Source organism: Cebus imitator, unplaced genomic scaffold (assembly GCF_001604975.1).
Source record: "Cebus imitator isolate Cc_AM_T3 unplaced genomic scaffold, Cebus_imitator-1.0 Scaffold54, whole genome shotgun sequence".
NCBI classification, from domain to species: Eukaryota; Metazoa; Chordata; class Mammalia; order Primates; family Cebidae; genus Cebus; species Cebus imitator.
Window position 1 is genome coordinate 6,371,857 of NW_016107369.1, and position 22,835 is coordinate 6,394,691.

Here is a 22,835-nt window from a genome sequence, read left to right on the forward strand (position 1 = left end):
TTTTTTGAGACAGAGTCTCGCTGTTGTTGCCCAGGCTGGAGTGCAATGGCGTGATCTTGGCTCACTGCAACCCCCGCCTCCCAGGTTCCAGAAATTCTGCCTCAGCCTCCCGAGTAGCTGAGGTTACAGGTGTCTGCCACCACACCCAGCTAATTTTTGTATTTTTAATAGAGACAGGGTTTCAACATGTTGGCCAGGCTGGTCTTGAACTCCTGACCTCAAATGATCTGCCAGCCTCTGCCTCCCAAAGTGCTGGGATTACAGGCAGAGCCACCACACAAATCCAGTCTTGTGAGAGTATGAATGTTAGAGCTACAAGGCACTGCCAGGTTAATCTTGTCTAGAAGGAACAGATGAGAAAACAGGGACTCAGAGAGGTAAAATCACTTGTCTGGGTTTGCACAGCAGGTAGGTAGTAAGGTTGGGGCTAGAACCCAAATTAATAGGATTGCTCCTAGACTCCTAAGAATGCCAAAATCCAAACCATCACTTCTGAAAACAGATGTCCTTACATGCCTGCAGACCTTTGGCTGGCTTCCTGGTAGAAGAAGCTGTTCAGACCCCTCTCTCTTTCCGGTTCCCTGCCGCTTCATGCTACTGGAGGGAAGCAACGAGCTGGTTTTTCCCCTCCCAGAACAGGAGGCATCCCTGAGCACGTTGGCATGGATTTCCAGGCCAACTTTCTAAACACTACCTCATCCTAAGAGTAAATGGCAAACTATTTTCACACACTATTAAAATTTTAATTTGGAAAACTCCTGTCCTTGGAATGCAAAGTTCACCAGGCACTTTACATCCTGCGTGCTGGGCTAGTTACTAGAATCTTCTTGTGGATCCTGCTTGTAAGTCCCACTTGTAGTATTGCAGCAAGGACTCGGGGGATTTGTACAGCATAGTGACTGTTACTATTGAGTTCAAAAATGTCCTGCTTGTTTTTTTTTTGAGACGGAGTCTTGCTCTGTTGGCCAGCAGGCTGGAGTGCAGTGATGCGACCTTGGCTCACTACAACCTCTGTCTCCCAGTTCAAGCGATTCTTCTGCCTCAGCCTCCTGAGTAGCTGGGATTACAGGCGTCCACCACCACACCTGGCTAATTTTTGTATTTTTAGTAGAGACGGGTTTTTACCATGTTGGCCAGCCTGGTCTCAAACTCCTGACCTCAGGTGATCTGCCCACCTCGGCCTCCCAAATTGCTGGGATTACAGACGTGAGCCACCACGCCTGGCCTCAAAATGTCCTGCTTGTTTTAAAATGTCCACTCAGGGTTTCTTCTTCCCTCTCCCTGCTTCCACTCCTTCAGAGATCAGGACATTTGGATGCTGTAGTGGGAGGTGGAGGTGAAAAATCAAAGTTATTATGTCGCCATCCATCAGATGGTCCTAAATTTCACCTCAGTTCTGCTGGTCTCCAGCCCGGACCCTTACTCCTTTTCTAACTTCCTGCTTCCAGATCTCCAGTCCATCTTTGATCCTTCCTTTTCCTAGTTCTCAGTCCATCCCTGACCCTACTCCATTCCTAACTCCCACCTCTTCCTTACCCCATCTCCGAGCTTATCTTTCCCCATCCCGGAGGTCAGGGTGGAGGTGACCCTCAGGGAGGGAGGCAGGCATTTGTTTCTCACATTACGTGTTGTTGTTGTTTTTAGAGACAGATTGTTTTCTGTTGCCCAGGCTGGAATGCCGTGGCGTGATCATAACTCACTGCAGCCTCAAACTCCAGGGCTCAAGTGATCTTCCTGCCTCAGTGTCCTGAGAAGCTAGGACTAGAGGTGTGTGCCACTGTGCCTGGCTAATTTTTAAATTTGCTGTAGAGATGGGGTCTCGCTGTGTTCACCAGGCTGGTCTTGGTCACAAAGCGAGACCTTATCTCTTGGCGGTGCCTTGGAGCTCTAGTATTTATACTCTTGTAAGACTGGGTTTGTTCTGGCAGGAGTGGATTAGTTTCCTGGAGAGTTGGATGTTAAAAACCGGCCTCAAGAGATCCTCTGGTCATCCTGTGGCCTTGGCCTCCCCAAGTGGTGGGATTACAGGTGTGAGCGAACTGTACCCAGCCTATCTGGTATTTTTTTTTTTTTTTAAAAAACTGAAAGTTGATTGGTTTTTTGGGTGTTGCCAAAGGGCCCTCTGTCAAAACCAGGCAAGTCAAAGGGGCAGTATCAGAATTATGCTGGAGCCAGTATCACTGCAGCCCTTTAACCTGCCAATAATAGTAATAATAATAAATGATCGTGTATTTATTGAGCCTCTGCCGCATATTAAACCATGCTAGGTACATTCCCCAGTGCTAATTCATCAAATCCTCACAAGAATCCTAAGAAGTAGGTGTTTCAATTCTCATTTTATTGATGGGAAAACAGAAACAAATATTTTAAGGAGTTTGCCCAAGGGCATAAGTTATAGAATTACTAAGGGACAGAAGCTCATTTAGTTTGTGTCCTGAATAGGTGAAATGCTTGCTTCAAGGTCCCTAGATCTCTACCCTGTGGGCCTGCTTGAGGTTTGAGGGTGGTCTGGTTGGGGGCCCTGCAGTGCCCAAGTCAGAGAAAACTCATCTCTTTGACCCTGCAGGGTAGGCCAGCCCTCCCTAGGGCTATGCTAGAAATAAACCCAGGAACAGTTTTCAAATGGGCAGACTTTCCTGAGGAATGGTGGGGGGGAGCAGAGATGAGGTTTCCAGGCTCAGGTAAACAACTGGTGCTGAATTACTCCCTGATCTTGCTGCATTTCAACCAATATTTAAGCACTGGGTAATATAATATGGAGTCTACAAAAAGATCAGTCAATTGGAAGCCCTCCAGAAGCCCACCACTTAGAAGAGACCCACAAAATGAACTCTGCTGTAAGGTAGACAAGCAAAGGGCGAAGGGGGAGTGGGCAGGGAGGGGAGAACTGGCGGTGGGAAGGACACACAAAAGCATGAGGAATTCCAGGAGCACTTGGCTGCACTTCCATTGGAGATTTCCCACGTTTTCAGAATAGTGTTGGTTGCAAGAATAGGTACTTTTGCCCAGTGGGGGAAAAAATAGGACTATGATATAGAGTGTTTTTGCAAGGTTTGCAGAATTGAATTTTGTTATTACAAGAGGTAAAGAGCGTGGAGGTGCTTTGTGTCTTTGAAAGCCCTTTGCTGACATAAGGTGAGCGTTGGCGCCACAGGTGTGGGTGTGGAGAGATGAGCAGAGAGTTAAGGACGGGGTCTTTTTTATTGCCAAATCCCCACCACCTAGCAGGGCTCAGGGAAGTTTTGGGGAGGAACTAAATGAATGAGTAGAATCAAGGCTCTGAGGGTTTCAAGGAACACAGGGAGAATACTGTCATATGTTGGTTGAGCCGCAGTACTACCCACAAGTGGCCACTGGATTTGGCAAGAAGGAAGAAATTAGTCTCTATGAAAAAGTAGCACCTGAGGAAGGATGGCTAAGAGCTGAGGGGAATGGGCAGAGGGGAGGATCATGTATTTGATAAACTTTTCAGCAAACGTTAAGGAATGAAGTTAGGTCATTGCTAGGTAGGCCCTTTGACGATTTAAAGGAATTGTCTTGAAGACCCTCAAAGGGAAAGGAGGCTGAGGAGTGTCAACGCTGAAGGTACCTGAGCACGAAGGAAGGAGCCCTGACTGGATCCCAGAAGAGACGGAGCCCATGGGAGCACAATTCAAGACGAGGGTCCACATTAGAGAGGAGAGATGTTTCCCTTAGAAACTAGAGATGTGCTAGGTAGCGCCAATCCTGTTTTTCATATCTTTGCTGTATATATATGTATATGTATATATTTTTAGATGGAGTATAGCTCTGTTGCCCAGGCTGGAGTGCAATGGCGTGATCTCGGCTCACTGCAACATCCACCTCCCAGGTTCAAGCAATTCTCCTTCCTCAGCCTCCCGAGTAGCTGGGATTACAGGCACCCACCACAATGCCCAGCTAAATTTTGTATTTTTAGTAGAGACAGGTTTTCGCTGTGTTGGCCAGGCTGGTCTCGAACTTCTGACCTCAAGTGATCTGCCTGCCTCGGCCCCCCAAAGTACTGGGATTACTGGCATGAGCCACCATACTTGTCCACACTCTTGCTATGACCCTGTGTGTGCATGGCATGCTGTGACTGTTCCATTTGCCCTGGGCGGGGCTTGGACTTCCATACAGTCTTTTTTTTTTTTTTTTTGAGATGGAGTTTTGCTCTTGTTGCCCAGGCTGGAGTGCAATGGCGTGATTTCAGCTCACTGCAACCTCTGCCTCCCAGGTTCAAGTGATTCTTCTGCCTCAGCCTCCCTAGTAGCTCTGATTACAGGCATGCGCCACCACTCCCAGCTAATTTTGTATTTTTAGTAGAGAGGGGGTTTCACTATGTTGGCCAGGCTGGTCTTGAACTCTTGACTTCAGTTGATCCACCCACCTTGGCCTCCCAAAGTGCTGGGATTACAGGCATGAGCCTCTGTGCCCAGCTTTCCATGCAGTTTTAGAAGCCACAGGCTTCCCCCTTTCTCAGTCATGGCCTGTATAGGCAGGTCCCATGGGAGGCTGGGGCTGTGCCTTGTATTTAGGAGAGAGAGAGAGAGAGAGAGAGAGAGAGAGAGAGAGAGTGTGTGTGTGTGTGTGTGTGTGTGTGTGTATATGTGTGTGTGTGTGTGTGAGTGTGTGTGTGTTTGTGTGTCCAGGGCTGTGGAACTCCCTCATTTTACACAGGAGGAAGCTGAAGCTCCGAGAGGAAAGTGACTACTGCCTTGTTTTTTCCTTCCGTTGCTCGCTTGATGCCTAGCATGCGGCAGATAGGGAACATGTATCTCTTGAATAAATCAAGAAAACTGTTAGTTAGTGACCGTGATATGAGAATTCAGATATTCTGATTTCTTGTCCCTATCTTCCATGACACCTCCCAGGGTTCTGCCTATTTTATACCAACATCCCTGGAAAGTAATTTCACTGGAGTAGTGAGAAGGAATCTCTTTATTAATGGAATGGTTTCACTCAGTAGAATCAGATTCAACTACCTTAAAGGGCTTCCTATGTGTCATACCCAACAGTGGCACTGTCTCTTGCCCACGACATCCTCTACTTTCTGCCTCCTTACTGGAAAAACCACAAAACCCCAGAAAACCCCCCCAACTTGTCAGCCCCTTCCCCCAGTGCTCTATCAATTCCAATGAAAGAAGGCCTTGTGCTTCAATAATCACGTGAAAAGAAAAAAATCCCACCCTCACATAAATGCGAAAGGGTAGTGGCTTAGGCAGCTTTCAGTCTTTATCTGCATTAGAGATTTTGTGGATTGTTGTTGTTTTTGTTGTTGTTTGCTCTCGGTGGGGTGGTATCCAGTATTCCAGTGTTCACATAATGCCCTGACTTCGCTATCACTTCTCCTAGGATAATTATAGGTTGGCATAATGTACCTATTGTTCTATTCCACAAAGAAGCACTGTCACAGGATGATGGGGTGGGGCTGGCGGGAGGCACGCAGTGTGGATCTGGAAGGGGGAATCTTTGTCTGCGTGTGTGTGAGTGTGTGCATCCTGGACAGCAATGCTGCATCTTGAATTATTTTTCCTGTACCCTTCTTTGGATTCCTACCCACTCATCCCCTCTCTCCCCGTCATTTGTTCCTTATTGTCCCCTCCACGTTCTTGTTTCTTGGTCTCTCTGCACCCTTCCCTTCTGGGGTTATCACTGTGACTGGGCATGGTGGCTTCAACCATAGATGCTGAGCTAGGGTTCTGGAAGAAGTGCTTAAAACCCTTTCAGTGAAGTTATTTGACTGTGTATGACAGGCTCAAGGGCTCACCACATTGCCAATGACCTTACAGGTCATCCAGGCCCATCCTTTCACTGGATGTGTTTGTGTTTCTTATTTGAGTTGTTCAGAGCCTTTTGCACTACAAAGCTCTTGACACTTTCTGGGACATATCAGGGAATGTAGGTATTCATTCATTCATTCATTCATTCACTTTTCATAAGCTCATCGGAGGCTCATTCTGAGGCTAGGTCCTGGACTAGGTGGACTAGTCCACAGGGAAGAGGAAAACAAAAGGCACCATTCCTACCCTTGTGGACCTTCCACTCCAGCTGCCCGCCTATGCAGGTCAAAGATCTGCAGGTACTGTCTGGTCCACGTGACCTCTGTGGGATCCAGGCTGGGTGACATGCTGGGCTTGTCTCTTGCATCTAGAAATCAGAACTAGGTTTTCATGGCCCATTGCCAGCCTTCACCAGGCAACAACCTCTTTTTTTGTAGTGAGATTTCCCTGGGAGGTTTTTGTGGTAATATCTGTTTCTCGTTTCTCCTTCTCCCCAGACCCTTCCGCATTGGGGCTTGTAGTCCTGCTTAGACGTGTTTTTGACTACAGCTGTAGGCAGTTGTTTTGACTAAGAACTGTTGGTATCTGAATGGGATGACTACCTACGTGCCTATTGGCCTTGGAAGCCAGGGCCTTCACACCTCACCCTGAGAGAGGGTCAGTGGCAGGTTTCACTGAAGCCAGAGGACAGAAAGGCCACTGGGATGAGATTTTATGAGCACAAACTTAGGAAGAGAGGAGGACTTTTCTATCCGTGGAAGGGGCCTGCGTCAGTTGTGCTGTCTGGGAAGGCACATGTTATATAAAAATATGATTTGTTCTCCATCTGACGCTTGCATTTCACTGGGAGTCCTGTATTTTACCTGTCAACATGATAGGGGGTGGATAGGTGGAGACGTGGGCACAGGTAGAGAGGTGGGCAGTGGGGCAGGGGCCCTGTACCCCCATGGGGGTGATGATGGCAGGATATGGTCATTGGAGTGCTGAGGTCCTGAAGGTGGTGTGAGAGCCACCCAGGTCCAGGCTATCACATCGAGAGAGGCTAGAAGGGAGATCAAAGATCTCTGCCACTTGCAGTCTTTGGAGAATTCACCATGAGGAATAGCACTTACATGAGCTAAGGGAAAAGAACAGTCTTTAGCCTTGCTCCTCATCCAGTTTGTATCTGAAAATATACAAATGTATTCCCTTTGTATATATTTTAAAAAGAATCCAAATTCTTTTCTCCTGTTAAGTTAAAACAAACATTTCCAGGGCTGGAAATCCGTGTACTTAGGAACTGTCAAAAATGTGTCAGGTTTGGGCTATTGGGGGCATGTGGCTTGAGATGCGTGCTGACAAGAGGGGGTGGGGGCTCAGAAGCTTTGCTCCCACTCCCAGGAGCTAACTCTGAGCTTTGATATCTATGTGACTCTCAAGAGCATGCGTGTGGGACCCGGCAGGCCCTTGGAGAGTAGCCAGTCTGAGAGATGGGGACTCACAGCACTTAGGAGGTATGAGGGGTTCACTCTAGACAGATGAGCAAACTGGAGCCTGGAATACTTCGTGATGTGCTTCAGGGCCCCAAAGCAACAGACCAGGGCAAGAACTCAGGTCTCCTGACTGCAGGTTGTGTACAGTTCACCGTGACTCTGTACTCACAGGTCCTGTGGCCTCTCTCAAATGTAAGCATGTTGAGGGCAGAAACCAGGAGTCCGGTTTGCCTCGTGGTGTTCAGGTGGTGGGGGGTAGAGGGCGCTGTGATGGCCCTGCACACCCAGCCGTCCCTGTGTGAGCATTTGCTTGCTTACGTCACTCACATGCTGCCACTTGTTGATGCCACTCTCTTTGCTTCTCAGCAGGAATTTGTTTTCCGTGGCTCATCCCATGCCTGTGTTTTCTTGGCTCTGAGTCACACTGAAGGTGAATGCCTGGCAGGGGCAGTGTCAGTCCCTCAGGATAGGTCCCTAAGAATCTAGTTCTTCCTAGCTCTTGGAAGCCACGCTTCTTTGATGTCCTTTGGGTGTTTGTGTGCGAAACTCTGTTTTCTCCTACTGCCCTGTACCTTCAGTCCCTGGCTGTAAGAGACACAAGATGACAGGTCCTCCTGTGTTGTGTCTTGTGCCTTGTGTTCAGGAGGGCATATCCAAGCATGCATGGGCCTTGTCCAGGCCCCATTTAGTATGGGACTATTTTCCTGATCTGTCCCCACTGGACATCCACGTCCTGAGCAAAGTGAGAGCCGAACCCACCCAGCTACAGTGTCACTCCTTGGCAATCCCTGGAAGAATTCTTCCATTCAGAACTTTACAATGACTTCACAAAGACAAACAAGGAGGAATGTGATTCATAGGGGTGTGAACAATATGTAGCTTTCTAGGCAATTGCCTGAACTGTGAGCATATAAACCACGGTGAAGAGTTCACAGTGTGGTTCTGTGTGAATCATCAGTTACCTCCTTGAGGTCATGGTAATGTCTTCAGCCAGGTGGCTGAGGGACAGGCCTTGTCCTGGATCTGACTCTGGTCTCTATTGCTGCTGTGTTTTATATTTTCTCAGTTTGAGCCACTTACTGTCCCTCACCAGCCGTCCTCGAGTCCTCACATCCATGTTTCAGGACCAGAGCCTCATGGATGCATTTGTGGATCCCCATCTGGCCTGCAATTCTTCCATGTCCAGACACCAAAACCCAGTGCCGGCAACCTCTACAGCTTCTTCTGTTTCTGTGGCTGCTGCCCAGATTCAAGTAGATGCTGGGGATTTAGCGAGGCTGCCTTTTAGGGCCAGCTTTTCACAGCTACCTGTGAATGCCAGGCCTGGCTTCTCTTTGTGCTGCACTATTGGTGAGGTGGTGTTAACCACTGTGGCTTGAGAAGGAGGAGAGCAACTGTGGGGTGAGTACTACCCAGAGAGTCATCTCCCATTATTACAGACACCCAAACCATGCAGAAATAAGTCTATGGTTATCTCCTTTCCTATATTGTCAAATGGTTCCCTGACTGCAGTGGCCTGCAGTTTTAATTCTTTAGTTGTATCATGCCTATTTGTGTGTGGGTTCAACTTGTAACTACATAACTGCTTGCTTGTCTGCCCATCCATCCATGCATCCATCCATACTTGCATCCATCATCCATCCGTTCATTCATGCATCCATCCATCCATGCATCCATTCATGCATCCATCCATCTACCCATCCATGCATCCCTCCATGCATCCATCCATCTATCTATCTGTGCATCCCTCCATCCCTCCATGCATCCCTCCATTCATGCATCCATCCATCTACCCATCCATGCATCCCTCCATGCATCCATCCATCCATCTATCTGTGCATCCCTCCATCCCTCCATGCATCCCTCCATGCATCCATCCATGCATTCATCCATCTATCTATCCCTCCATCCACCCACTCACCCATGCATCCACCCATGCATCTGTCCCTCCCTGCATCCATCCATCCATCCATGATCCATCTATGCATCTGTCTATCCATGCACTCCTGCAACCATCCATCCATCCATCCATCCATGCATTCATGCATCCATTCTTGCATCCATCCATCCAATAAGGAATGGTAAACTTATGTATTTAAAGGGACCAGGCAGGTAAAGTAAATGAGGAAATGGGCTTGGCAAAGACAATAGGGAATGGTGGGGACCATGGTGAACTGCAGAGGGCAGTTCACTGTGCTGCCATCTATAGCATTCCCTGGCTAGAATTTCCTCTCTGGTTTGATGTGTGGCATCTGACAGCCACAGTGAACCATCCTTATTTCAAAAGCATTTGAGTTCAAGCAGCCTGCAGGTATTTGGGTGGGGACCCTGGGGCCTTCTTCAGCCTTATTAGAGTCTGTTGGTAACATCAAATGATGGGATGTGCAGCAGGCAGGGCTTTTTAAGGTTACAAATGGCAAGAAACTCAACTCACAATGCTTAAGCACACAGAGGAATGTGTGGGTTCACGTAACTAAAAGCTCATGAGTGCATCTGCTTCTTTTGTGACTCGGTCTAGGGGCTCAGCAAGGTCCTCTTGACTCTCTCCATCTCTCCTTCGTCTCTCAACTCCACTTTTCTTTACATTGGCATCCTTTGCAGACAGGCCTGCTTGATGGGTGGCTCCCAGCAGCTTCAGGTATATATTGTTATCTGCTTTTCCATATTAAGAGAAAGAAAGTGCCTTTTCCCCCCAGAAGTTCCAGGATTTACTCTAATTTGCCTGACTGATACCACATATTCACCCTTGAACTGATCACTCTTGAACTGATCACTAAGGGATGTGGTTCTCTCTCTCTCTCTCACTCACACACACACACACACACACACACACGTGTGTGTGTGTATATATATATGTGTGTGTGTGTGTATATATATGTATATATATATATATATGTATATACATACATATATGTATATGTATATATATGTAAGAATGAATGATCTTGCTCTGTTGCCCAGGCTGGAGTGCAGAGGTGCAATTGTGCCTCACTGCAGCCTTGACCTCCTGGGCTCAAATGATCCTTTTATCTCAGCCTCTAGAGTAGCTGGGACTACAGGCGTGCATCACCATGTTTGACCAATTTTTGTAGAGACAAGGTCTTACTATGTTGCCCAGGATGGTCTTGAACTCCTGGCCTCAACTGATCCTCCTTCCTCAACCTCCCAAAGTGCTGGGATTACAAGTGTGAGCCCCATGGCCAGCTAGAACATGGGTGGTTTCCACCTACTCACAAACCTGTCTCTGAGGTTGGAGGGTGAAGCGGGGTTGATTTGACACAACTGATGGTGAGGGAGAGGTAGAAAATGGAGGTACTGTTACTAGAAGGAGGTAGAGTGGTATCTGAGCAGGCAGACAACCTATGTCCATTACAGGGAGGACGGGTTGATGGAAGGACAGAGCTCTTAAAATTGCGCTGTCAAGGAAGACCCAGAGCCCTGAGCAGGGCCAGTGCTGCCCATCCATTTAGCCCCACCCACCCATCCATGCGTGGTTTGAGTTGCCATCCTGGTATCTTCTGTCCAGCCCCATCACCTGCAGGATGGGGAGAGCACACTGCCTCGGGACAAGGCTACCTTTCACTGCTTCCTGCATACTCGTGAGACGCTTGGGTGTGAGGACACCTGATGCTTTCTCCAGAACTGTGACTTCCAAAGGTTTTGGGAGTTTTAGGAGAGGGGAGTAACCCAAGCAGGCCCTGATATGCCTGGAGCACCCTGTGAACTTCCAACCTGGTTCTGCCATTGTGGAAGGAGTTGCCGAGCTGAAGGATTTCCATTTAGCAGTGCCAGCCCTGGGCTCGGAGCTCAGTGACACGGATCTCATGACTTGGCCCAAGGTAGGAACTAAGGCCATGGAAGAGCCATACTTGGAGTTTGTAGCCTCTGACTTCCCACACTGGGCAGAAGTCTCTGGAAAGGGAATGGGATCCAGCTGCGTCCTCAGCAGCTGGCAGCCCCTGCTGCAGCCAAGTAGGGACCCAGAGTTCTCCATGGGAACTCGGGTGCTAGAGGCTGAATCTTGCAGGTATCAGGTCTGACCTTGGTCATGTAATCCTCAGTGCCAGAAATATCAGCTCTCTTTGGATTGAGCAATAGTTTTCTCTGCTATCAAGGATAATTTTAACTGTTTCCTATCTTAGATTCATACATGTATATATGTATGTATGTTGGAAATGTGGCTACTGGGATGCAGAATATTAAAAGGAAGACAGCAAAAGGATAAATGGGGCCCTTAAGAGGATATATCATAAAAACACTAGAAACCATCAAAAAGCAAAACTCTGCTTATAGAGGAAGTAGAACTTTTTTTTGAGACAGAGTCTAGCTCTGTCTTCCCAGGCTGGAGTACAGTGGTGCGATACCTGCTCACTACAACCTCCGCCTCCCGGATTCAAGAGATTCTCCTGTCTCAGCCTCCACAGTGGCTGGGACTGCAGGCACCCGCCACCATGGGTGACTACTTTTGTATTTTTAGTAGAGACAGGGTTTCACCATGTTAGCCAGGCTGGTCTCGAACTTGCAACCTCAGGTGATCCACTCACCTCGGCCTCCCAAAGTGCTGGGATTACAGGCATGAGCCAGTGCACCCGGCTAGTTTTGTAGTTTTAGTAGAGATGGGGTTTCACCATGTTAGCCAGGCTGATCTCGAACTCCCAACCTCAGGTGATTCGCCTGACTCAGCCTTCCAAAGTGTTGGGATTACAGGCGTGAGCCACTGCGCCTGGATAGAAGTAGAATCATTGATGTTAAAAAGTGCTCAGAGCCTTCTCATACTCTTATTTGCTACAACAACCCCCTGAGGTTGACAGGGAAGTGTAATTATTTTTAACGTCTATTTTATAGATGTAGAAATGGTAATTAAGAGAATTAGCAAGGTCTCCCAGTTATTGGGAGAGTTGAATCTGGAACCCAGACCTCTAAGCAACCAGTCTAGTTTTCAATCACTGCATCCTACATTATATGTTTGTGTGAAATTTTCTTTTCTGTTGGTCTAAACTTGGAGAAAAAGAATGTTGGCTAGGAAGAAAAAAAGAAAATGGATTTTAAAATTCGGTAACTGGTAACCCTATTTAAAAATATTCCTTAAGTTGAAGTATCACAGTAGAATTATGCGATCTTACAGGATTTCAGTTTTCCAGCATATGTCATTTATTTATTCACTGTTTTATTGATTTATCAGTTTAATACTTTATTCATGAAGCATTTACTGTGTAACTGTTACATGCCAGGACTTTTATTGACTGTTGAGGATATAAAGATGAAAGACATTGACTCCTGCCTGTATCTGTTAGTTTTGCTGTTTACCAAAACACTGTAAAGCTTAATGGCTTCAAATAGCAACCATTTATTTTGCTTACTATTCCGTGGGTTGGTAGTTCGATTTGGGCTCAGCCAGCTGGTTCTTCTGATCTGGGGTTGGTTAACCTATGTGTCTGCAGTCAGCTTGTCCTAGATAAATAGCTTCATCTAGGACAGCTTGTTTCTGTTCCATGTCTGCTCATTCTCTAGCAGGTTAGCCCAAGTGTATTCACGTGCCAAGCAACTAGGCAGGGTTCCAGGAGAGCAGAGGGGAAGCTTGCAAGGCCTCGTGAGGCCTGAGCTTGGAATCGGTGTAATCTAATTTCCACTGTGTTCTATTGGCCAAAGCAGGTCAATGAATATATCCTAGTAGACCCCACAGCCTCAGGAAGGCAGTTTTACTTAGTCTTCTATCCAGGTGTGATGCTTTGTCCTGTCCCCTTATGGGCTTGGCTTTTCTTGTCACTTCTTCATGCCTTGCCTTACCCCATTGGGAAGACCTGGCCTCTTTCCTTCCTCCTTTTCTCTAAACCTCCCTACCTTTTGGGGTCTACCTTTATAAAATCTCCTGTGGTGATTCCAGACTCAATTGACCTCTCAATTCTTTTCATTGGCAATGATACTTGTAGCTTGCATTTACCACTTGCAGGGTATTTGAGTTTGGAGCTAAAGATAAAAAAAACTATCCCTGCCCCCAAGAGTTCTACTTTTTAGGAAAATAGGAATAATAAACAGCACCTCATAGAGTTGTTATTAGGATTAAATGAATTAATGCAATACAATGTTTAGTGTAGTGTCTGAGACATAGTACATGCTCTAAAAATCCACATGCTAAAGGTTTTACGTATTTAACCCATGCTGTAGTCTTAAGGGGCAGATTTTCCTGTCTCCATTTATTTATTTATTTAGCTATAAATAAATCTCACTCTGTCGCCGAGGCTGGAGTGCAATGGTGTGATCTTGGCTCACTGTAACCTCCACCTCCTGGGCTCAAGTGATCCTCTCACCTCAGCCTCCTGAGTAGCTGGGACCACAGGCACATGCCACCATGTCTGGCTAATTTTTTGTATTTTTGGTAAAGATGGGGTTCTGCTATGTTGCCCAGGCTGGTCTTGAACTCCTGAGCTCAAGTGCATCAGCCTCCTGGGATTACAGGCATGAGCCACTGCGCCTGGCCTCTGTCTCCTTTTATAGATAGGGAAAGGGATGCTCAGATAAGTTATGTAATTTCCTAAAGTCACCCAGCTAATTAGCAGATCAAATTCAAGTCTAATGTATTCTAACATAGACCATATATATATGTATATTTGAACTTCACCTGAGAGATTTCAATAATGGAATCAAATGGTTCATGTAAGATAAAGTTCTCGGCTGGGTGTGGTGGCTCACACCTGTAATCCAAGCACTTTGGAGGCCAAGGTGGGCGGATCACCTGAGGTCTGGAGTTCAAGACTAGCCTGACCAACATGGTGAAACCCCATTAAAAAAAAAAATATATATATATATATATATATATATATATAAAGTTCTCATTCCTTTGGTCTTTGCCTCAGTTTGCACATGTACAGAATTGGAAAGCAGAAAGATTTGTGATAGAAATTGTTGACTATAAGCTGTAGCTCAAATTTATCACAACACAATTAAAGTACAATTGTTTATAAGAGAAAGATGTACAGGGAAATAGAGCTCGAGATTGTGGAAGAGAGGAGTGTGTTGGCCTCACCTTTTCTTCTTCATTCTGCAGAAAGTAAACTGAGATCCATGATTCTTGGACCATGTTCTCACAGGGAAATTTTGATCATATCTCTAGATCTTTGGGTGTCTCTGCTGGGGCTCCCGATCTCAGTATGAAAGGGTCAGTCTGCATTGACCAAACAGCCCTTCTGGATCCTGGGACTTGACAGGGCCTGGTAGTATTTGCTGAGAGCCAAGTAGTTCATATCAAGCTGGCTTATTTAGTGACTGGGTCTGATTGAACCAAAGTAACAGAGTAACAGTACTGGGCAATTTCTTAGTTGCCATTTACTAAGCATTCACCTTGTGCCAGGCATGGTGTGAAAGATTCTGTGTGCATTTTATTCTTTATTCTTTTTTTTTGAAACGGAGTCTTGCTCTGTCACCCAGGCTGGAGTGCACTGGCACGATCTCGGCTCACTGCAACCTCTGCCTCCTTGGTCCCAGTTCAAGCAATTCTCCTGCCTCCGCCACCCGAGTAGCTGGAATTACAGGCATGTGCCACCATGCCCAGCTAATTTTTGTATTTTTAGCAGAGATGGGGTTTTACCATATTGGCCAGGCTGGTCTTGAACTCCTGACCTTGTGATCCACCCACCTCGGCCTCCCAAAGTGCTGGGATTACAGGTGTGAGCCACTGCGCCCTGCCTATTCTTTATTCTTTAGGATACATGAACCCTACAATGTTAGTGCTTCCAGTTGGGAAAATAGAAGTTGACATATATGAGCTTCTGGTTTTGAGTAGCTTCAGCTGGGACTGATGGTGAAGCTTAGATTTGAACCCAGAGCTATGTGGCTCCAAATCCCATGACCTTAGGCATGATATGCTTTATACTTTAATTTTTTTTTTTTTGTCAAAAAGAGGACTGCTTCAGTATTCCTGGGCTTAGGACATAACTGTGTTTCTCCCAGTTCCTCGCCATTGCTTTGACGGTATCCAAGTGTACCTTGCAGCAGCAGCAGAACCCACCTTTGGTAGATGCCCCCAAAGATGTCCACATCCTAATCCTTGGAACCTATGAATATGTTACCTTACGTGGTACAAGGGATTTTGCAGGTGTGATTAAGTTAAGGACTTTGAGATGGGAGATTATCCTGGCTTATGTGGGTGAGTCCAGTGTAATCACAAGGGTCCTTGTAAGAGGGAGACAGGAGGGTCAGAGCCAGAGCCGGAGATGTGACGGTGGAAGTGGAGATAGAAGTGACGCATAGGAGGAAGGAGCCGCAACCATGAAGTGTGAGCAGCTGCTGGGAACTGGAAAAGCCAAGGGAGCAGCTGCTCCCTTAGAGTTCCAAAAGGAATACAGCCCTGCCAATGCCTGGATTTGTAGCCTTAGGACTCGTTTTAGATTTCTGACTTCTAGAACCATAAAATCATAAATTTGTGTTTTCATAAACTACAAAGTTTTTTTTTTTTTTTTTTTTTTTGAGACAGAGTCTCGGGTCTCACACTGTCGCCCAGGCTGGAGTGCAGTGGTGTGATCTCGGCTCACTGCAACCTTTGCCTCCTGGGTTCAAGTGATTCTCCTGGCTCAGCCTCCAGAGTAGCTGGGATTACAAGCGCCTGCCACCATGCCCAGCTAATTTTGTATATTTTTAGTAGAGATGGGGTTTCACTATGTTGGGCAGGCTGGTCTCAAACTCCTGACCTCGTGATTTGCCCACCTTGGCCCCCTAAAGTGCTGGGATTACAGGTGTGAGCCACCGTACCCGGCCAAGCTATGAAGTTTGTAGCAATTTGTCTCTGCAGCAATAGAAAACCAACACAGCACCTTTCTACTTGTCCTATGGAATATCCCAAAGTTCCAACCTGCTAAGGCTCCTCCTCCCTTGTGACCCAGTGCCCTTTAAACAAAGGCGATGGATGCCCTCGACGCACTTCTGGGAGGATCTGTGCTGTGAGGTAGGTTTCCGCTGCTGGGGATGGTTTTTCACGGAATCATCCACACACTCCTGGCTGTGCTTCTGACTACTGATCCCACTGCCTAGGAGCTGACTGGTGAGATGGTGGTGGTGGGACAATCTGCAGCAATGGCATTGAGCTATTTTATTTTTTAATGCATTCTGCTTCTGCTCACCTGTGTGGACAGAGAGGCCCCTGGAGTGGATAACAGTGTATGGGAGTTAACTCATGAGCTGCCTTTTTCTGCCACTGGTGACAGTGAGTGGAGGATAGGACCCCACATCGTCATAATAACCGCTAATATTTACTGATAACCCATAGCGAGGTTGTCTCATTTGTTCTCGTCAGTGAGTCCATGAGAAGGGTCCCATTATCATACCCATTTTGCGGATGAGGATAGTGAAACTTGGATAGTTCGACAACTCAGACAGCAAGTAAGCAAGGAGCTGGAACTCGAACCTGGAGTCCTAATGCCAGTGCCCCAGCCTTTCACAGAAGAGCTTTGCTGCCTCCCACTTGGGGCAGCATGGCATGGAATAGGCACTCCTTGGATGTCTCCTGACTGAATGAATGTTCATGTTTACTGGCCATTTGGATAGGCCAGGAGCAGCTCCATGAACCCCCATCCGGAGGCAGCAAGGTGGGCTGGAGGGTGGCCAGAGAAACCCAGCTGGTCAGCGAGGACTTTTCTCCTGCAGGTGCAAGAATCATATGGAGCTGGCTATGTACTTGTTATTAGGCTGCCACATCTGGACTGTTGGGCAGGTCCAGTGAAATTCTCGTTGAATTTGCCAGCATCCTCTATGCGAGGGAGCTGCAGGCAAGCGAGAGGTGGGGATGGAGATCTGTCAACGTCTCCCTCTCCCCTGGGGCTTCCCCACCCCATCTTTGGATGCTCTGCATGGCCCAGCTGGTGATTCAGGATGGATGTTGGATGCAGGCTTGTTAATTTCCTTTCTTCCTTCCTGGATATGGAAGAGAGATGGAGGTAGAGCGTGAAGCTGCAGGGTTAGCCCATATGGCCTTTGCCTGCCTGAAGATTACCAGTGTCCTTAACAGACTGGCAGCTTGTGTGGATGTTTTCTGCCTTTTACTTTCTTTTATGTCTTGCTTTTGTGAGAAAGAGGAGAATTTAACACCAGTGAGCCTCATGCTGTATGATGAAGAGAAAGCAAGTGACCTCAGCTGTCTCTCCCCTCCCTCTGTCCCCAGGAATGTCTTGTCAGCTTGAGTGGTCTTCTCCACCCAGCCAGTCCACATGGGGCAATGCTGCCTTGTTAAAAGGCCTCGTGACTGCGGTGTGATGCTTTTGGTTTCTTTTCTCCCCAGATCTCCCTCAAATTATTACTTCATTTGCAGTAGTGATCAGAACAAGGCAGTTCTATTGATTTCTCTCCTTTCATTCTGAGTTTCTCCATAAATTAATTGGGCCTAATCATGTTTGCATCCCCATCTTCAGGAGGAATTGAACTTTCAGTGTTTAAAGGGAGGGACAGAGAATGATTTTGATTGGAGTGAGAGCATTCAAATTCTATTTGTGCAGAGATTTTAAGGTAATACTCAGTTCTGTGTTTTAGCAGTGGTTTTTCTTTTACTGTTTTTGAAGAATGGTCTCAGTTCTGGATATTTTCCTTGCAGTCTATAAAATGTTGTGGGAGCCACTCCCCTGGAGAAGTAGCATCAGCAGTCTAAGATTTGGAGGGGTTGGGGGAGAGAGGTTGAGGTCAGTTCTGGAGATTCGGGCCACACTGGGTCACTGGAAGTGGCCTCTGCTCACTGTACCTGGTTCTGTTGGGACACAGTGGGACTTCGCTGGGAGGGGTGGAATGGTCTGTAGGAGCAGGCGTTGCTGCTTCGGGTCCTTGCAGTGCTTTGTTACCCTGGGGAGCGAGAGCTGGCCAGCAGTCACGTGGACCAAGGTTGGGAGGCTGTGCTGAGCTGGGTTCTCCAGGAGTCCATGGTGTGGACTATTTTGGGCTGTGTGGGGGCAGCGCTGTGGGGTGTGTGTGTGTGCAAGAGGGTATGTTTGCCTCCAAGAATCGCTCCCAACACTAGAAATGTGGGTTTCTTTTTCTTTTCTCTCTTTTTCTTTTGGCCATTGGTTCCTAAAACATAAAAAGCCAAAGCCTTTGGATCTTGAGTGGCATTCACAGGGGATGTGTCTTTTCCCTCCAGAAGGGACTTTGGGAAGCACAGTGGGCTCCAGGCCCAGCAGCAGGAGGCCGTCCCCCTCTTTGTGTCACCCTGTCCCTCCCCTCCCCTTCAGTTTCCTCGTGACAGTCCTGGGCATGACTTGGAGGGGTCTGTGCTTGCAGGCATGTTTTGTTAAAATGCTGGTGTGTGCCCAAGGACCAGTGATGACTACTGCCTGGCTCTGCAGGAAGGAACAGTGGGTTAGGGGTGAGGCTGGGTGGCATGTTCCAGCCCCCCGGCTGCTCAGCATTCTCTGTGGCCAAACTGCCGTGGCCCTTGGACAAAGTGACTCCAGGCAGCACGAAGCCCTCTGTACCCTTTACTCTAACCCTCACCCTGCTCTACCCGATCCCCTCCCAGCCATGGGTGGCTGGCATCTCTGAGCTGCCTGCCTGGTTTAGGTTCAAGTCTGTGGCCCGTCTATCATTCGAAGGGATCGGTCATGAGGTATGTATTGGTGGGAAATTAAGGCCTTATAGATTTGGGCTTACCTGGGCTCTTATTCCAGTTTGCCCCTTAGTAGTTTTGAGGTTTTGATTAAACTCCTTAACTTCTGTGACCGTTTTTCTCATCTTTAACATAAGAGTGAATGTATGCAAATGGCAACCCAGACCCTGCCACCTCTTAGTTGCTCAACAAACGATATTGTGATTCTGAAGCCGTGATGGTGGCTTTGTGTGAGGTACCGGGACATCATCTGAGGGGTCCTCCAACACCCTGCACAGGAGGAACCTCCCAGCATAGGGGACCCCTGCATTGGACACGATGCTCTCGGCTTTCTCCTAGTCTTGGTCAGACAGCTTGCTGGGCTCCCTGGAGCACTGCTTTCCCTGATGGGGCTGCCAGGACAAACCTTCAAGCCAGCAAATCAACATTTATTTATAGGTCTTGGAGAGAGAGAACGAACCCCAGCAGCAAAGAAGGGCCTAGCGAGGCAGCTGGAGTGACCAGGGGGCAGCGGCAGTGGTGGAGGAGCTGGGGGAGGAGGAGAGGCCAGGTGGCACTCGTGTGTCCGAGAGTCAGGGTTCCAGCAAAGCAGCAGCTTCACACGAAGTAAACCCGGGGGTGTTTAATACCATGTCTAGTTTCAAAAGTGTGGGCAGGGACTCACATGAAGGGCTAGTGCAGCAGCCTGGGGCTAGGTTGGCAGGGTGGGGAAGGTCACTGGATTGCAGAAGTAGCTGTATGAAGGGGGCCACCCCACAGGAGCTGTGACCTTCAGTGGGCAGATGCAGACGCTTCACAGCGACCCGGCAGGAAGGGGCTGGGAGAGGAAATCCCCTGTCTCTCTCTTCCCTCTCTGGACACCTGCCATTGACCCAGACCATCAGAAGCAGAGGGAAGTGGGCAAGCAGCTGATCTCACAGGGCAGACTTTTTTATTTTTTTATTTTTTTTTATTTTTCCCCATTTATTTATTTTATTGCATTTTAGGTTTTGGGGTATATGTGAAGAACATGCAGAATTGTTGCATAGGAACACACATGGCAGTGTGATTTGCTGCCGTCTTCCCCATCACCTACATCATGCATTCCTCCCCCTGCTATCTCTCCCCAGCCTCCCACCCCCCACCCTCCCTCCCCTATTTCCCCCCAACTGACCCCAGTGTGTAGTGCTCCCCTCCCTGTGTCCATGTGTTCTCATTGTTCAACAACCGCCTATGAGTGAGAACATGCGATGTTTGATCTTCTGCTGTCCTCACAGGACAGACTTCTGCAGCACCCAGCAGGGAAAAGAATGGTAGAGGGAGCATCTGGAGGGGCCGATGGAGGAGAGCCAGCACACAGAGGCCAGAGAAAGAGGCGATGGGGCTCTCAGAGGAGAGAAGTAAGGCTGGGGTCATTTTAGAGGTTCAGGGGTAAAGAGAGTCACTTTGCTAAGGGGACGTAGCCAGGGACAGTGAGGAAGCATGCTTAATGTCATGGACTCAGGGGGATTGACAGGATGTGGGTTAAGTCTTATCCTATTTCTGTATGGTCTTGGGCAATCTGTGTAACCTCTGAGTCTCAGTGTCCTCATCTGTAACATGGGAATGATAAAGACAATATTCTCTCCCTCATGGGGTACAATGAAATCCTAACCTACTCAGCAAGGTGCCTGGACACTGTAAAGTCTCAGTAAAGAACAGATAGATGGGTTTGCATAAAGAGTCCAATTAAGTATCCAACATGTATTATGGAAGGCTCAGTGGGGACATCAGATAAATCATTTATCCAACTAATATTTATAGAGTGCTTACTATATGCCAGGTACCAGCTTTAGGTACTGGTGACAGAGGGGTGAACAAACTAGACCAATCTTTCTCCCAGGAAGCTTTTATATCTAGTGGGAAAAGCAGGTAGTAATAAACATATACATTAATTAATTATATATATATTTATTATTATTTTCTAAGAGATGGGGTCTCACTTTGTTGACCAGGCTGGTCTTGAGCTCCTGGTCTCAAGCGATTTTGCCATCTCGGCCTCCCAAAGTGCTAGGATTACAGGCATGAGCCACTGTGCCTGGCCATTTAATTAATTTTAAATAGGGATGAGTTCTCACTATGTTGCCCAGGCTGGTCTTGAACTCCTGGGCTCAAGCGACCCTCCCATCTTGGCCTCCCAAAGTCCTAGGATTACAGGCATGAGATCCTTGCACCTAGCGCATACAATAATTTTTGATAGTTGGCATCATGCCAGAGTGATGGGGAAGGAATGAGTGGCGGAGCTAAGGAGTTTGGGGGAGGCCCCCTGAGGAGGAAGCAGTGAGTGAGTCCTGAGGAAGAGGGGCACCAGCTCAGCTGGGGCTCACGCCTGTAATCCCAGCACTTTGGGAGGCTGAGGCAGGTGGATCACTTGAGTTGAGGAGTTTGAGAGCAGCTTGGGGAAAAAAGTGAGACACGATCTCTCCTGAAACAAATAAACAAAAATAGCTGGGAGTGGTGGCACGTGCCTGTAGTTCCAGCTACTGGGGTCGCTAAGGCAGGTAAATTGCTTGAACCCTGCAGGTCAAGGCTGCAGTGAGCCATGTCACTGCACTCCAGCCTGAACGAGACCATGTCTCAAAAAAATTTATTTTTTTAGAAAAGGATGATATAAATAAGTGGGTAGATACAACACAAAATGTCCTAATGGATCAGCAGACCTTTACTGTAGAGGCAGCGTGGGTAGAGGGGTTAAGGACTCAGACTCTGAAACAAGACTGCCGGGTTCAAGTCCTGACTTGGCCACTGACGAAGTGACCTTGGCCTGGGAGTTAAGCTCTCTCAGCTCCCAGGTCCTCAGCTGTATAATGAGGGGCAGTAGCAGCATCTCTCTCATAGCGCTGTTGTGGAGATGAAATGCGATTCCTGTTTCTAAGCAGGGAGGGCAGAGTCCTGGCCACCGTCAGGGCCGTCCGGGTGCTGTTACGGTGGCTCAGGCTCTGCAGTCCTGATGCTGTACCGATCCAGTACCCATGCTCCCCAGGAGCTCACAACCGGGACGGCAACATGCCTTTAAAGAAATCACGCAACCCAAAGCAACAACTGGATGGTTTTCAAATAAGCAGCCATGCCATCATTGGAGGGAAGCCTCACTGGAGGGCTGGAGTGGGGATGGGAAGGCTTTGAGGAGGGATGTGAAGACCAGAAGATAAACTGAATCCTAACCAGGTCTGAGGGCATTAGGTGAAGACAAAAATCATCACGTCGGTCTGCCCCGAAGCATTGCTTGGCCCTCCCCATACCGTTTGGCAACAGCCTGTACTTCCCCAGCTGTGGCCTCAACTTTGGGACTTAAGTCCCGTATCTACCGATTAGGGACAACCCACCATCCCCTTTGTCGGCTATGGAGCCTTTCCATCTGTTAAAAGTTGTTGTGATCCTTCTACCTCCACCTCCCCCAAGGCCGAAGAGGCAAAGAAAGGTTAGAATTCAGAGGTCAGAAGTCAGGAGCCAGGGAGAGGGAGGGCAGTGTGGATGGAATTGACTAGAACCCTGTGTGTCTTGTGACTGGCAGATTCTTCTGGTAAGATAAGTGGAACCCTCTGCAAGGTAATTATTAGAGACCATAAATTCCCCAGATAACCTGTCCTCCTAAGAGATATTGATGGCTGTGGGGCATGTGCCAGAGGTGCTCTCCCTCCACCCGCAGTGACTCCGAGGCCTCACTCCTCCTCCTCCTCTTCTCCTTCCTTCTTTGTTGCTTCTTCCTCTGATCAGCGACCCTGCCCGGCCTTCCTCCCCACAGACCACAGCCTCTGCTTGCATGAGCTCTTCTGGATCTTTCTCAGTGCTCGCCTCCTCCTCATGTAATGAGGTCCAGGACACAGTGTGGTCCTCCTGCATCCTGTGGTCCAGCAGGATTGGCGGTAGAGATTCAGCTTCTGTGGGGAGGAGTTTTCCAAGAACAGAAGGAAGGCTTGAGCTTTTCTTGGTCCAGGTCCCCAGAATGGGGACTGGCCGAGCGCATGCCCGTCGGGGACAGGCACT

General features: G+C 48.0%; 1 protein-coding gene across 8 annotated transcripts in view; it reads left to right on the plus strand.

Annotated features, from left to right (window-relative positions):
* Positions 1–22,835, plus strand: part of DPF3 (double PHD fingers 3) — a 288,551-nt gene that overhangs the window by 86,686 nt on the left and 179,030 nt on the right. The window contains exon 1 of one of the 8 annotated variants that reach the window (XM_037738567.1): positions 16,025–16,286. The exons of the other annotated variants lie outside the window; for them this stretch is intronic. The gene's annotated coding sequence lies outside the window, so the exon portion shown is untranslated. Of the gene's footprint in view, positions 1–16,024; positions 16,287–22,835 lie in introns of those variants that run through there. 8 annotated transcript variants of the gene reach the window in all.